At 41.8% G+C, this 16,078-nt stretch overlaps 1 protein-coding gene across 5 annotated transcripts in view; it reads right to left on the bottom strand.

The window, feature by feature from the left end:
- Nucleotides 1-15,576, bottom strand: part of LOC121917580 (BRD4-interacting chromatin-remodeling complex-associated protein-like) — a 77,355-nt gene extending 61,779 nt beyond the window's left edge. For 4 of the 5 annotated variants that reach the window (XM_042443656.1, XM_042443659.1, XM_042443661.1 and 1 more), the window contains exons 1-3: nucleotides 15,448-15,576; nucleotides 14,504-14,647; nucleotides 11,875-12,047 (exon numbers count right to left, since the gene is read on the bottom strand). The gene's annotated coding sequence lies outside the window, so the exon portion shown is untranslated. Of the gene's footprint in view, nucleotides 1-11,874; nucleotides 12,048-14,503; nucleotides 14,648-15,447 lie in introns of those variants that run through there. The other variant, XM_042443657.1, reaches the window with a different exon arrangement.
- Between the last annotated feature and the right edge of the window lie 502 nt (nucleotides 15,577-16,078).

Genomic DNA, 16,078 nt, shown 5'->3' with positions numbered 1-16,078 from the left:
TCACTGTTTTCGTGCTTCTAAAAATTTGGTGAGTTCCTGCTACTATCGTCTCTCCCAGGGTTTAAATTTTAAAAATATGTTTCTTGTTGGTTAGTTGGTTTAAATTTAACGCGAGAATCTTATTACTTTCTTTTTCTTTTCTTTCAACAGGAAGACAGAGACAAATTGGTTTTATAGTTATGAGTCCACTGGGCTGTCTTGAAGAAGAGCCAGATTTGGACTGAGAAGAGCTGAGCATTACATTCTTGTGCACCCATGAAATATACAAGGCAGCTGTGAGGACAGAAAGGGGTAACCATAACTTAATCCTCAGGTCCTTGGAGGAAAGGCATGACATACACTGCGATGGCACTTTAAGTAGAACAGTAAGGAAAACTGGGTGATGCAATATATTCACCATCTTGTGTTTTGCATTCCTCACAAATGCTTTAAAATGACATTGCCTTAGATGCACAAAGTGTACAGCATCAAGGGTTTTTAAAGCACACACACAAAATTAAAACAAACATGGCATATTTGGGGATGAGAATGTGTGCCAATGGCTGCTGTCCGTTGGCAGCTCTGTTCGTTTGGCTCTGTGTCGCTTGTTCTTTTTTCCACTATAATAGGCTCAGAGAAACTATGGCAAACAGTAGGTCAAGGTACAAAGGTCTTTGAGGGAAAGACTGTGAAAAAGGTACATTGCAAGCTGCGATATGTACAGAAGGCAGCTGTGCTCAACCATCAAAAGGCACATCGTGCTAAAAGGGTGTGTAGTCCCCAGCTTCTAAAAGAAATAGCAAGAAAGCACTAGCTGGTGGGATCCAATTGCAAAAAGAATGAAACGGGGAAAAGTAAAATGTAGCCTCACTTAAAAGCTAACAGCACTATAGATGGCTAACAGATGAGGTAAGTTATAGAAAGTATTGCTCAAAGCATCAAGGAACAATAAGCAGGGGATAGTAAGAAATGTGCAGCCCAGCCACTGGTAACTTAGCCACTGGTATATTTACAAATAACTATGTACACGTTGTTCCTTTTTATTTTGAATACTAGAAGAAACTTCAGCTCAGAAACTATTATTATGATACTTGCTGGATTAATTTCTACCTTGCAGCGTAAGGATCACAAAGTGGCCCCTAAAGGATTGACAGACGCATAGTTATTAAAATCCCTCAGAGGGAAGAGTCCCCAATGTAGCAAGTTTATTAAGTTCCCCATTTAATTGCATTAAAAGTATGCACTTACACTTTCCAATTACTCCAGTGCCTCAGAGTAAACTGTCACACAGTTATTATGTAATTTGTGGATGTGAACGCATAACATTGCAAGATCCAGAATTTACCAATATGGCTGGTGGAGAATGGGGAGCGAAACTTTTCAAGAGCAGCACTTTAGTTTCTTGTCTGCTTTTGAGCTTGGCAACAGAATGGGATCTCTGGAAGTCAGACAGCCTAAGTCATTATCAAATTAAATTCAGACAAGGATACAACTCAAATCTACTAAAGAAGCAAGATGAAGACACGTCGAACATTACTTGAGTATTTTTACACATTCCATAGTATTTAGGAAACCCTAACTTAGGAGCTGGAGTTTATCCTTCATTGTTCACTTTGCAAAAGACCAGAGAAGACTAAGACAGATGCAGTCTTACATGTTCTGCTTGAGGAGTAAATGTTTTCTCTCTTGCAGACTCCAAAGTAAAGACATTCACTAAATGTAATACATATTCATATTTATTCATATGTATTTCCTGGACAGGGGTCAGGGGAAAAGAACCCAGAAATCACTAAGGAACCAGACCATATTTATTATGCATAGGCCATGGCTTCTCTGCTACTAAACAGGTCTTACAGGATGAACATCACATTCGCAGTATAGGTATTGGCGGCAGAATCCCAGGTAACTAAGGTTCACAGTCAGAGAGTTTGCTACTGTGACTCTTCCTTGAAATCTAGCTTAGTCCCGTGGTCATTTGAAGAGGATGAAATAAACTATAATACAAACACTTTTGTACAACAAGAGTTTAAAGTCATGCCAGACCATGACACATGGGTAAGGGTAACTTTCCTGTATGTCTCCAGTCAAAGGTTAAGCAGGCCTTCAAAATAAAACAAGACCTGATGTTTTGATCTTAATGTCTTTGCACGTAAAAACCAAACAGTAAAAGGAAGAGTACAAAGGTTGTTCCTGCAGTGATTTACCTAACTCCTTTTTTCTTTTTAGCTTGGTTCTGGCCATGGTCTTTTAGCAGGAGTTGAATGCCAACCTTTCAGGGGTGCTTTCGCTGTCTATCTCTACATGGTTGAGATTGGATGAGATGGAGCTCATCCTCCCAACTCTATGATCCTAAGGAGGTTATCTTCCTTCGTTCCTTCCTGCTGAAGGCAAATGAATTGTCTTTTGTTTTTAAGAAATGTCTCATGGAGCTCTGGAATTCTCTAGACGTTTTTCTAGGATTTTACCATAAGATCAGTAGACACAGGTAGCTTGTTGTAGGACATATTAGGCCTGACCTAGGATAGATGCCCTCCCAGTTTACATAACACAATGGTTTCCTTTATGCCCTCCTAACTAACTACACGGGTTGAATTCTCTTAGAAAGCCTGAACTCCTCTGATTTACATATTAAAACAAATGAACAGGAACTAATTAGCACATTACAAGTTTTATTCTCATTGACAACTATGCTAGAATCTATTGCACACACAGCCACAGAACAGGATTGTGTCATTTAGTTCTAGCTCTCATTTTCCCATTCTCACTCAATAGATATAAACCAAGCAAATATACTGCAATAAGAATTTAAATCTGGATGCACAAACATGCTAGTGGCAGTTTCCTCTGTTCTCCTCTTTTATCCTCCCTTCATTGGCTCCCCTTCCCCTTCCGGTACAAGCTTTTGTTACTGACTTTCAAAGCCCTCCATGGGTTGGCCCCTCCTTACTTATCTGACCTTCTTTCTCCTTACATTCCTACTCGCACCCTCCGCTCTGGTAGTCAGGGTCTCCTGTCACAGTGTAGGACTACCACTGCCCCCTCCCGAATTCGTCCCTTCTCGCTTGCTGCCCCTTACTCCTGGAACCTTCTTCCCCCACATGCACACCTCATCACTTCTCTACCCAGTTTCAAAACTGAATTAAAGACTATATTGTTTAGAGAAGCATTCCCAGAGGTGAGCCCCTCTCTGACCCAGGAAGCCTCCTTCTAACTATCCATCAAGAAGCCAAGCCCTTCCTCCAGTCCATCTGCCTTGGTCCAGGCCTCGGAGGTGGAGAAGATCTGCTGGACCTGATCCTATTCCCCACCACCACTCCCCTCTCCTTTTGTGTCGTGTCTTCTTAGATTGTAAGCCTGAGGGCAGGGAACCGTCTGACTAAAACATTAATGTACAGCGCTGTGTAAACTTACAGCGCTTTATAAATAAAGGTTAATAATAATAATAATAACAGTTTAGTAGCTGAATGTTTTATGTTAACATTAAGTATCTGGTAGAAACCACAGGAACGTCAGCTTTTCTAACCTAAGGATAGGATGGCAACAGGTAGCAAATATGCTGAACTATGAAAACTGGAGAGCAAGCCCTCATATAACTTTTATTCTCAATTGCCACATTTGTTGGTCTCTCCACATTCTCTTTGTCTCTGGATTGACAAATGAGGGCCTACTGGCATTGTTGAGGAGACCATAATTGGTCCTGGGACCACTGGTTGTTGATCCTACTGTATAGCTTCATCCACATCCACTTCACTAGCTAAGAATTTCAACAAAGCCAACGCAAGCATGTGTATATCTCAATTATTCTCCACAACTAAATCATTCCATTCCTTTCCAATATGCTTCTTGACTGGTTAAGGACACCCCCTCCCCAAAACTATACCTTCCTTATCCTTCTCAGTTAGAATAATGCATAGAAATTATATTTCATTCCTTGCAATAAGTCAGTGTTGTACACGTCTGATTTGTTGTTGTTGTTAACTGCCTCCAAGTCAATAGCAATCCGACAGTATCCTCTACTGTTTTGCTTAGGTCCTGTAAATCCACGCCTGTGACCTCTTTGAGTCTATCCATCTGATATACAGTCTACCTTTCCTAGCATTATTGCCTTTCCTAATGAGTCATGTCTTCTTATGATGTGGCCAGAGTAGCACAGCCTCAATATGTATCTTGGCTTCTAGGGAGATTTCAGGCTTGATCTGTTCAAGGACCCATTCATTTGTTCTTTTGGCTGTCCATGGCATCCTCACTACTCTCCTCCAGCACCGCATCTCAAATGAGTTGATTTTCTTCCCATCCGCTTTCTTCACTGTCCAGCTTTCGCATTCATACATGGCGATGGGGAATACCATAGCTTGGGCAATTCTGATTTTAGTGTTCATTCGTATATTTTTACTCTCTAGGATCTTGTCTACTTCTTTCATAGCTTTCCCATCCCTAGTCTTCAGATTTCTTGACTACAACATTTATTAACATTTCATACATGTTTGATCCTAGCTATGGGTGCTCTTTAACTATTTCGATTTCCTCATTGTCTAGGTAGAGTTTATGTATGTCTTCCATGGTAATTATTTTGGTTTTCTTTGGCCTGTTACAGATTGCCAAAATAAAGCTGCGTTGGGTCTCTTTGGAGGTATGCTATTTAAATGACGCATGGGTCCTAAGAGTCCGGAAGTCGCGCCAAAGCCACACTCCATTCCTAAACACTGGAGGGCAGCTTTGGTGCAGCTTCCGGATTCTTAGGATGCATGCATCATTTAAATAGCATACCTCCAAAGAGACCCAAAGCAGCTTTATTTTGGCAGTCTGTAACAGGCCTTTATGTTTAGCTTTAAAGCAGTGGTTGGGATCATGAGGCCAACCAGATGTTGTTGGATCACAACTTCCAAAAGTCCTAGCTAGCACAGCAGATAGTGAAAAATATTAGGTGCTGCAGGCCAACACTATCTGAAATGCTGCACAATTCCTTATGGTATGAAGAGGAATGCAAGTGATTCTATTTCCTCCGTCTTTTCCATGCACCGCTAGAAAGTGCTCCAGCGGCTCATATGGTGCGGTCAATACATGTCTTCCTGGCATTGTGGAGACCCAGCTCTTCAAGGAGGACTTTTAGACAAGCCAAACTAATAATCTACTCAAATTGCTGATTTGGGTTAGTAGAGCATTTCATTATACTGTACAGTATTTCCATTATTATCTTCATTATTTTCTTCTTCTATATTGTTAACAGTTTTAAGTTCAGAGCAATGCTTCTCAAATGAGGGGACATACTACTCTGAGCGTTCGATGTTTCAAATGAGTGGTTCCCTAATTGCCTACTAAGGGAATTAAAGAACTGCATTTTTGTAGGATGTATTGATTTCAATTAAGTTCCCAAGTTTTAATTCATGTATTGTGTGAACAAGCGTGTATATCAATTGGTTAGCATAACAATTAAAATACATTGGTTTCTAACTAAATACAGCTGATATACTTACTACCTAGGAGCACATTCCAAAAGCTTGGGTTAAGTAGCTCACCCAGATTTTACATTATAAAACTGCATCTTTTAAGAGATAAGGTGGAAGAATGTGAAAATCAAAGATATTGGTTTGGTTCTGCATTCATACATAAGGAAATTAAGCATGACAACTTACTGACAGAAGTCATAATCCAGGACAGGTTGAGTCTCTCATATCCAGAAATCTCCATCTAAATGGCTGAGACAATAACACCTTTGCTTTCTGATGGTTCAATGTACACAAATCTTGCACAAAATTATACAAAATACTGTGTATAAAATTACCTTCAGGCTATGTGTACAAGGTGTATACAAAACATAACTGAATTTCATGTTTAGACTTGGGTTCTAGCTCCAAGATATCTTATCATGTCTACACAAATATTCCCAAATTTGAAAAACTCTGAAATCCAAAACACTTCCGGTCCCAAGCATTTCTGATCAGTGAGACTCAACCTGAATGGAGTTAAGACCTGCTGGATAGAGAGACAAAAAAACCCTGGACCTTTTGAACCAATGTTTGTTCAGGAGACAAAAACGAATGTTTACCCTGAGTGGCCAAAAAACTAAATGGTAAGGAAGAGGCAACTTTGGTTTATCTGCATTATATCCAAACTGCATTCATAATAGTGATATTATAAGTAGCTTTAATGGAGAAATTGTTTGGGGGTTTTTGGCCCATGTTTATGCCATTATGGTTTAGGCACTCTGATCTTTTGCCTTTGTTTGGAAACCTACTAGAGCCACACGCTGCCTCTTGTGCCATTATCTACTACCACTGTTCTACAGACTAAGGACTAAAACACACTGCAGAAATAATCCAGTTTGAGACCCCTTTAACTGCCTTGGCTCAGCGCTATGGAATCCTGGGAATTGTAGTTTATTGTGGCACCAGAGCTCTGACAGAAGTGGCTACATGTCTCACAAAACCAGTTCCCAGAATTTCTTGCACTGTGCCAGGGCAGTTAAAGCGGTCTCAAACTGAATTATTTTTGCAGTGTGTTTTGGACCTAACTTGTAAACCTTCTGCAACATACTGTCAGTCCTCACCACTTGAGAAACTGGTGAGGACACAGTGCAGACAAAAGCTAATGTGCAAATATGCTATCACAGGTCTATGTGCACAAAAAGATTTACAGAGTTTGAAGAAACCTCCAAGGACCATCTAGTTCGACTCCCTACCAAAGGAGGAAAATCTCTAGTTAAAGTACTCCTAAGTCTGAGACATCCATCCACTACTCAAAAACCTTCTGTTGAGGTTCTGTATTCCACTGTCAATCAGCTCTTACCACTAGGGAATTCTTACTCGTGTTGTAATTTCAATCTGCTGGTTCAGGTCCTATCATCTGGGGCAGGGGTAGGCAACCTGCGGACCGCGGGCCGGATGCGGCCCGGCGAGGCCTTGGGACCGGCCCCAGCCCGGTCCTGTTGCCGATTGCTGCCGGGGCCTTTGGCGTCTTGCACGAGGGGCATGGTGGGACAATTGTCTATAGAAGCCTCAGAAACATGCATTTATCTTAACATTTTTTTAAAAATCAGCAAATTTTTTCACGTGTCCTCCATTTTTTATTTAAAAAGTGCCCTCCATTTGAAAATTTTGTCCTACATTTGTCCTGGTTTATTTATTTATTTAATTTTTTAAAAAATTGTTTAATTATTTTTTTGCTTCGGCCCCCCAGTTGTCTGAGGGACAGCAGCCCGGCCCCTGCCTCAAAAAGGTTGCCTACCCCTGATCTGGGGCAAGTGAAAGCAAGCTCACTCCATCTTCCACATGGCAGCCATTCAAATACTTGAAAGGCAGCTATCAGATAGCCTCTGTCTTCTCTTCCTCTGGCTAAACATACTCAATTCCCTCACCCATTCCAGGCTCCTTACCACCTTGGTTGCCCGCCTTTGGACACATTCCAGTTTGCTGACATCCTTAGTGATGTCAGATGCCAGCAGAACAGAGTAAGCTATTACTTCTCTTGAGCTGGACACCATACTTCTCTTGATGCACTGCCTTGTTTTTGCTACTACACCATACCACTGACTCGTGTTTAGCGTCAACATTAAATTAAAATTACAGTTGTCCTTCCATATCTACAGATCTTTTATGCACAGATTCTGCCACCCATGGCTTGAAAATATTCCCAAAAGCTATAAATTCCAAAAAGCCAACCTTGATTTTGCGATTTTATATAAAGGACACCATTTTACTGTGCCATTGCATTTAATGGGACTTGAGCATTATCCTGTGCTCTTGCTATAAATAACAAAACACATATTCAAATGTCATGGTTTGGGGGGAGAGATGCTGATCAGCAAGTTATTCAATTTTGTTTTATAAAGAGAAGGATATGTTACTGTTAAACACATCCTTAGACCAGGATTGTGAACATGCAACCCTCCAGACGCGGTTGAGCTGCAACTCCCACCATTCCTCACCAATGAGTGTGCTGGTTTGCTAGGGCTGCTGGGAGTTGCAGTCCAAACAATATCTGGAGCGTGGCACCACTTCCTGCCTCAGAGCATCTCAAGCATCCTGCAATACAAACAAGAAGCATTCCAGGGTTTCAAACCTTTTTTTCCCATGTTGTGTTGTTAAGGAAGGCTCTTCTCTTTCATTCCATGCAACATTTCATAAAGGGGACAGCTGTACATGGCATTAAAAATAAGAGACACCACGATAACTCCATTCCAACCAAAACAGCAGAAATTCCATGTTTTCAGTCAGCTTTACTTCTCCCTAAACATTGGTGGCTGTCACGGATGAAGAATACATTTACTACTTGGTGAGAGCTAACAAGAAATCATGAACCTCTAGCTCCCACTAATGTAATGGATCAACACCAATTGATGCACAATGATTTGGCACACATACACACACAACAAGGGAGACTAGGACAACTTCAAAGCAACATTCATTTAAAAAATCTTAAACCATGTTTCCTTAAAAACAAACAAACCACAAACCCCAAATCTATGGCAGACAAGAGGGATAAAACTTAATCCTCTCCTTTTTTTTCTAAGGAGGTGCATTAATCACAACTGCTGCCGTTGATCCATTTCCCAATGGTACAAGAACAGCGGAAGAATTGTTTCAGCACAGATATACAAAGCAAAATTAAAATGCTATCTAACACTTTTGATAGCAAAACCTTTATTTTGACCACATCCTCTTGGCTGCCTGGAAAATTTCTATAGGCCTCGTTTTGGAATAAATGCATTAATAAAATCACATGTACACAATTATAACTGGGTTATTTCAGTGAAATAGTCGGCTGGCCAAAGACTTAAGAAGGTACTCAGGTATCCTGCAGTAAATGAATCAGAATTACTAATGTAAAATGTAATCAATCTCAAGCCATATCACTATACTGTAGTGTTATTTCATGTTGTGTTGTTACCTGTAAACAACAACAAAAAACCTCAAAACAATATACTGTCACCTTAGAGTGTATTAAGATAATCAAAACAAGTAAGGGAAACCCAGCAATGTCACTTGTGTTTGTCAAAAGCCACTGTTTCCAAGTCAGACAAAAAACAGACACAATAAATCTCAGCCCTGTCTCCAGATCTCCAAACACCTTTTCATTAACACTAATTTTCAGCACCGAAAGTTTTGATAAACATCAGTACTACTGGAAATAACTCACTCCAGGGATGTCCATACAACATGAATCCATTGCAGTCAGGGTAAGGGGAGAGTAGCTTCAGGGTGGGGGGAAAACCCTGCTTTTTGTTTACTTTGGATTTAGAAAACATATATAGAATGACCTCTTGTGTGTTTTAGTGCCTTTATTACTGTGAACTTTGAGGTAGGTAAGGGTCTGGATAAACTCCAGAGGAGATTAACTAAACTGGACTACTAGGGGCCATACAGAAAGACAGGCCAATGCGGAGAACTAAAGTATGGGTGTTGTGCAAATGTCTGTGACATAAGAGCATAAGAGAATCAAGAAACAATGACAAATATGTAAAAAAATAAACTAGATGGAGCCATGATGTGTGTATTAAGTGAACAGAACACCTGAAAAGCAACAACTGTATGTTTATGCCACAGAAAGGCATCTCCTCGAGGAAACACAACAATGAATTTGCCAGAACACAAGAACTGTGAAGATAGCATTTAGCAACAAAAATCACTTCAGAGGGAAACCTCTAGACTCCTTGTTTCATTGTGCTGCCCTGTTTTCTCTTGAACCCTATCAGCACAAAACAGACATTGCGGGAGAAGGCCAGAAGCCCAAGTTTGAGATTGCATGAAGAGGAGGTTTCGGTGGAGGAAGAGGTAAGGAGATGATGGCCCACTTCTGTTAAGTCTTTAAATATAACGTATCAGAATAAAAACGTCACTGATATGTTCAGAAGCCCCTTTTCAAAAGCAGACACCACCAACACCAGATTTCTCCCTTTCAGTCTGACAGCACAGAAAAGAAACCCTTTCTCCCCTCTCTCTTCTGGCCTTGCACTGGGCCACAGACAGGAGTACTCAGAAATACACAAACCAGGCATCTCCTGCCTACTAGAAAGTGGGGACAGGCAACCCTTTGCTTTGGTTTTGGAAATGGAATAGTATGCAGGTGGAGGGGGAAAGGCAAGCAAAACAGACCACTGGGAAATCAATCCCCCCCCCCATTCCTCCTAGACCTAGAGAACACATACTCATCCAAACGCTGCAAAGGAGCTCCCCTTCTCTTATCCCCCCCAAAAAAATCCCTTCCTGCTGGAAAAAGGAAAAACATATATCAGAAGCCTTGAGAGGCTCCACCAAGCAAGGATAGAAAGAGGGAGGGAGGGAGGGAGAAAAATCTCCCCCAGAGCCCCCCACCAAAAACACAAACCAACCAACACCCTTATTCCAGAAGCCTGTAGGACTCTATGCCAGGGATGGATGGATGGTTGGGGGATCTCCTAAAGCCCCCCCCCAACCCTTATTCCAGAAGTCTGGAGGGCTCTATACCAAGGAAGGGTGAATGGGGTAAGATTTGGTTGGAGGGAAATCTCTTAGAAAACACCCCCACCCAAACCTTATTCCAGTGGTCTGGGTGGGCCTATACCAAGGAAGATTTTGGGGGACATCTCCTAGAGCCCACCTACCCCCAAATCCTTATTCCAGAAGCCTGGAGGTTCTATACCAAAGAAGGCTGGATAGTTGAGGGGAAATCTCCTAAAAAACCCCACCACCAAAATAACAATAAAAGCTTAGACTCTATACCAAGGAAGGATTGGGGGGGAGAATCTCCTAGAGGCCACCCCCAAAACCCTTCTTCCAGAGGCCTTGAGGGCTCTATGCCAAGGAAGGGTAGATGGCTGGGGAGGACATCTCCTAGAAACCCCCCCCCCAAAACCTCTAATTCCAGAGGTCTGGAGAGCAACATACCAAGGAATGGTGGAGGGAAATCTCCTAGAGCCCTTCCCCCCAAAAAACCCTTTATATCAGAAGCCTGGAAGGCAATATACCAAGAAATGGTGCCCCCCCCAAAATATTTATTCCAGAAGCCTGGGGGGCTCTGTACCAAGGAAAGGTGGAGGGAAATCTAAAAAAAAACCCAAAATCTTTATATCAGGGCAATGTATCAAGGCAGTGTAGATGGTGGGGGGGGACATCTCCTAGAGCCCCCCCCCAAAAAGCACCCCTTAATTCCAAGGTCTGGAAGGCAATATCTCAAGGAAGGGTAGAGGGCAATCTCCTGGAGCCCCATATTATCTTTATTTCATAACCCTGCAGGACTCTATACCAAAGAAGGGCAGAGATGGAAATATCCTAGAGAGCCCCCCCTGAAAAAAACAACCCTTATACTGTATCAGAAGCCTGGAGGAAGGGTAGATGGCTGGAGGGGGAGCATCTCCTAGAGCCACCAAACGCCTAATTCCAGAGATCTGGAGGGCAATATATAAAGGAAGGGGGGATAGTTAGGGGGAAATGTAGAACCATCCTCCCCCACCTGCCAGGAAGGAAGGAAGGAAGGAAGGAAGGGAAGAAGGGAGGATGGATGAGTAAGGGTGAATCTGCCAGAGGCCTCCCTCAAAGCCCAGCCCAGGCTTGGCCCCCAAAGACCAGGACCCATTTATGATGATGGTGGTGGTGATGATGATGGTGGCATTAAATGGGGCGACACTGTATTGTGTAGAGAAGCCCTGGAGCCCCAGAGAGAGAGAGAGAGAGAAAGGCTGGACTGGGGGAGCCAGGGTTGCTGCTTCTGGTGTTGCTGCTCCTACCCAGAGAAACACACACACACAGGGCTGGCTGGCTCCCTCCCTGCCCTGTTGTTGTTGTTGTGGTGTTGGTGGTGTTGGTTGTGTGTTGTGGCGTGCCCCCTCCCCTTCCAAGAGGGCCCTGTCACAAGCCCTGGCTGCCAGGTAGCCAGAGTTAAGAGATTTAAAGAGAAATTGCTACATTGTAACAAACTCACCGTGATGTTTGAGCAGCAGTCGGCGCGGGGTCTCCCAGACATCCCCGCACGGGCTCCGCTGCAAGGACCCCGACGAGGCACGGGCCCAGGGCTGCCCGGCGCAGCGCCTGACTCCAGCGCCAGCAGCAGCAGCAACAAGCAAAGCAGCAGGACACTGCCTCCTCCTCCTCCTCCTTTGCAAAAGGGAGAAGAAAAAGAAGCAACACAAAACAAAGTCAACAACGACAACAGTGCTGCTGCTACTAATAATAGTAATATTTCATGTTGCAAAACATAACATCTGTTTTATTTCTTTGCAATAAAATAAGTGCCCACTTCCTTGCAGTTTTGTTCCTGGGGTCATGTTTTGCAACATTAAGCAAAATTAAATGCAAATTTAATAATAATAATAATAATAATAATAATAATAACTTGCTTCATCTCCTCTAATGGGGCCTCCTTGCAATCCTATATTTTTAATATTAAATTAAATGCAATATATATATATATATATATATATATATAAAATATCTTGCTTCACCTTTTCCAGTGGCACTTCCTTGCAAACCTCTGTTTTTAAAATTAAACTAAATACATTTTTCAAAAGCTCCCTTCACATCTTCCAAGGGCACTTCCTTGCAATCTTATATTGTTAACATTAAATTAAATGCAATTTTTTTAAAATAATAAGATCTTCCTCCACTTAAATATAAATTAAATTCAATGCAATTAAAAAGCAAGAACATCTCCCTCCACTTCATTGGCATTTGGGGTTGCCAACATAAGCCATGCATGTGCCCAAGAGCATCCCCAGCCAGGGCTATCAAGCAAGGGCTGAATTAAAGGGGCAGCTGCTCAGAAGGCCAAAGAGAAGGAGGGCAAAGATGGAAGAGAGGGAACCCTGCAAGAGTGGGCAAGGAGCAGGGGGACCAGGGGCCTTAGCAGCCAAGGAGGACAAGGCCATCCCAAAGGAGGAGGGCATGCCCCAAAACAAACGCTAAAAGCACTCACAGGGATGTCAACTCATGCTTCTTAGTCCTTCTCAAAATGGAGGCCTTCAAACAGAGGCTGGATGGCCATCTGTCAATGGGGATGCTCTGATTTAGATTTCCTGCATGGCAGAATGGGGTTGGACTGGATGAGGGCCCTTCTTGGGGTCTCTTCCAACTCTACAATTCTATGGGTCTATGGGACATTGGGGAATTCTTCCTAGACAGAAGGTTGACATGGAGGACAGGAGGATATCTGGGAACCCTGTGTAAATTGTATGTATATAAACACACACACACACATAAACATACATATATACATACGCACACACATATACAACATATATATATATATATATATACACACACATTGTGTATATATATATATATCACACACAGCTATATATACACACAATACATATACATACACATATATACATATATATACACATACACAGCATATAAACAGTATATATATATATATATATATATATACACACTGTATACACACATATAAATACATATACACACAACATATATATATGTGTGTGTGTATTATATACACACACAACATATATATCTACAGCGCTATATAAATAAAGCTTAAGAGCGGGGTTTAAATAAATATTAATTATTAATAATAATGATCATCATGTATATATACATGTATATACACACATACACACACACACACACACACACACAGGTCATGGTGGCCTATCTGGTCACTCTGAAAGGGGAGCAGGTATAATGGATGCTGCCTGTATACATAAACCTTGTGCTGCAAATGAAGTGAGCAACTGTGGGATCCAGGGGCCAATTTTCTTCACTTGGGGCCCTCTAAAGCCCAGAGTGACTGCCAAAAACCAAAACAAGCTTTTTAGGAAATGCTAAACAATGTGCAAGGGGCCTTCTTCAACCACTTTAAAAAGCGAGTTACTGTTCCTAAAAGCCTCCAAAGAAGTCAGTTCTGTTCTCAAAAAAGAAGGGTTTTGGGGATGCATTTATCCCAAATATTGCACTGTATCCACCTTTGCTGGGAGTGTTACACGTACCTGGAAACCATGTAATGTTTGTACAGTATTCTTCTCATCGTGGTATTAAAATAATAGATTATTAAACAATGGTAATAATGGAAGACTCAGGAGGTAATTCTGCCAATAGTTATGCCAATTTCAAGGTTTTACGATCTGTTTAACAACATGTACCAGTTGCAGTGAGTCATTTGTTTGACTGTACAGTTGTACTAGATATTACCTACCGCATTGCTCTGTAGTTCATAAAGTATCTAGGAATTTTAAGTTGGCAATCCTACACACACACATTCATAGAAGTCTCATTGAGTACATACTTGTACAACTTGTGTTAAAAACACAAGGGAAATAAACTTACCAATAAGGAAATCACTAATAAGGATGTAGACTTAGTGTGAATAATAAGCCATTTTTATGTCCAGATCACCAGAACTGTAGGGTATTAGACACAGGGAAGTGCATGTCTCAATAAACTGTATATTAGAAATTGAAGGAACCGTTTTAATACAAAGACCTTACCTTTTGCAGAGAAAATTCAATGCAATATATATATATCTCTCACAACGTAAACACTTTTTTGTGTATGCTTGCTTGGAAACAAGTCTTACTGCGTTTAATAGCACTTACTTGAGGAAGCATTCATAGGTTTGCCAGTCCTGAGCAAGTTTGCTTGATGCCACTTAGTTCATTGGGACTTGCTGATAAAGCCTACTTATTATAATGGGTCGTTCTCAACGGTTTTTCTCAGCTGCTCAGCCCAGATCCATCAATCTGGATATGGAAAACAAACAAGTGATGTCTGTTTTATTAATGAGAACAAGTCACGTTTTTTATTTTATCAATCAGAGCAAGCCAGAACAAGTCTGAACAAAGAATGATAGCGTTCGGACTTTAGTACTCATTTCTAATCTTACTATGAACCCATACAAAATTCTATTTGGATACTGTTTTTCTAACACATATAAGAGTGATTTATTACAGTGTTGAGTTTGAGCCTGACGATGGTTCAAGGTGTTCTGCCATTGAATTACTGTAAACACAAACAGAACCAGTGATTTGAGTGTTGGACGATGACTGGGGAAACCAGGGTTCAAATTGTGGCTTGGCCACGTCAACCCTTGAGGAAGCCACACTTTCTCAGCCTCAGAGGATGGCAATGACAAAAACCCCTATGAAGAAACTTGCCAAGAAATAATAGAGCAATAATAATTTTCAGGACAGGTGTTGCATGGACAACTAGTCCATCCCTGTTGTATTTGCTTTGGGTCCAAAACACACTGCAGAAATAATCCAGTCTGAGACTGCTTTAGCTGTCTTGGTTCAGTGCTAGGGAATCCTGGGAATTGTAGTTTATTGTGGTACTAGAGCTCTCTGACAGAGAAGGCTCAATGCATTAAGCCAGGGCAGTTAAAGCAGTCTCAAACTGGATTATTTCTGCAGTGTGTTTTGGACCTTAGTTGTATTGATTAGTATTAATTCATGATTTTGCAAGGGATTGGCTCTGCTGCTTCCCCCAGAGCAAAAAGTAGTCATCATCATCAACAGACAAATGCAAGCAGTAACTCAGTTACTTGTTTTGGATGCAAGTAGCTGAAACGAGGCAGGAGGGGGATTTCTTGGTGTAAAGTGTGCTTGTCCTCAATGCTCTCCTTGCAGCCAGCCAGGCTCTGCTAAATAAGCCTCTGCAGTCAGGCATCTGGAAGCCCAGCTCAGCAATGGGTCCTTGGCTGGCTAATTAAAAACTGGTTTTGCGCCTTGCCTTGATTGGCTGAAAGTGGAGCAGAGGGCCGGGCTGAGAGCAGGCTTCCCTGGCCCTGATTAGACAGGCTGGCTGTGATTGACTGCGGTTGCTAATTAACCCAGGGGCAGGGCTTCCCTGCTGTGTTTACACTCTGCCATTGGTGGGATTTGAATGGGCTCCAGTTTGTGGTTCTGTTTGGGTGGGACTGGCTTGGGAAGGGCTATAAAAAAGGCTGCACAGAAGGAAGAAGAAGGTTTTGCAAGAGGGATGAAGAGGAAAAGGCTCTCCAGGAATTCAGTTCTGCTTTCTCTCTTGTCCAAAACACACTGCAGGAATAATCTACTTTTGAGACTGCTTTGCAGAAATAATTCAGTTTTGAAACTGCTCTGGCCCCAAAACACACTGCAGAAATAATTCAGTTTTGAAACTGCTCTGGCCCCAAAACACACTGCAGAAATAAT

This window comes from Sceloporus undulatus, unplaced genomic scaffold, assembly GCF_019175285.1.
Source record: "Sceloporus undulatus isolate JIND9_A2432 ecotype Alabama unplaced genomic scaffold, SceUnd_v1.1 scaffold_24, whole genome shotgun sequence".
NCBI classification, from domain to species: domain Eukaryota; kingdom Metazoa; phylum Chordata; class Lepidosauria; order Squamata; family Phrynosomatidae; genus Sceloporus; species Sceloporus undulatus.
Note: the sequence above shows the minus strand (reverse complement) of the source record. Positions and strands in the feature narration are given on the sequence as shown.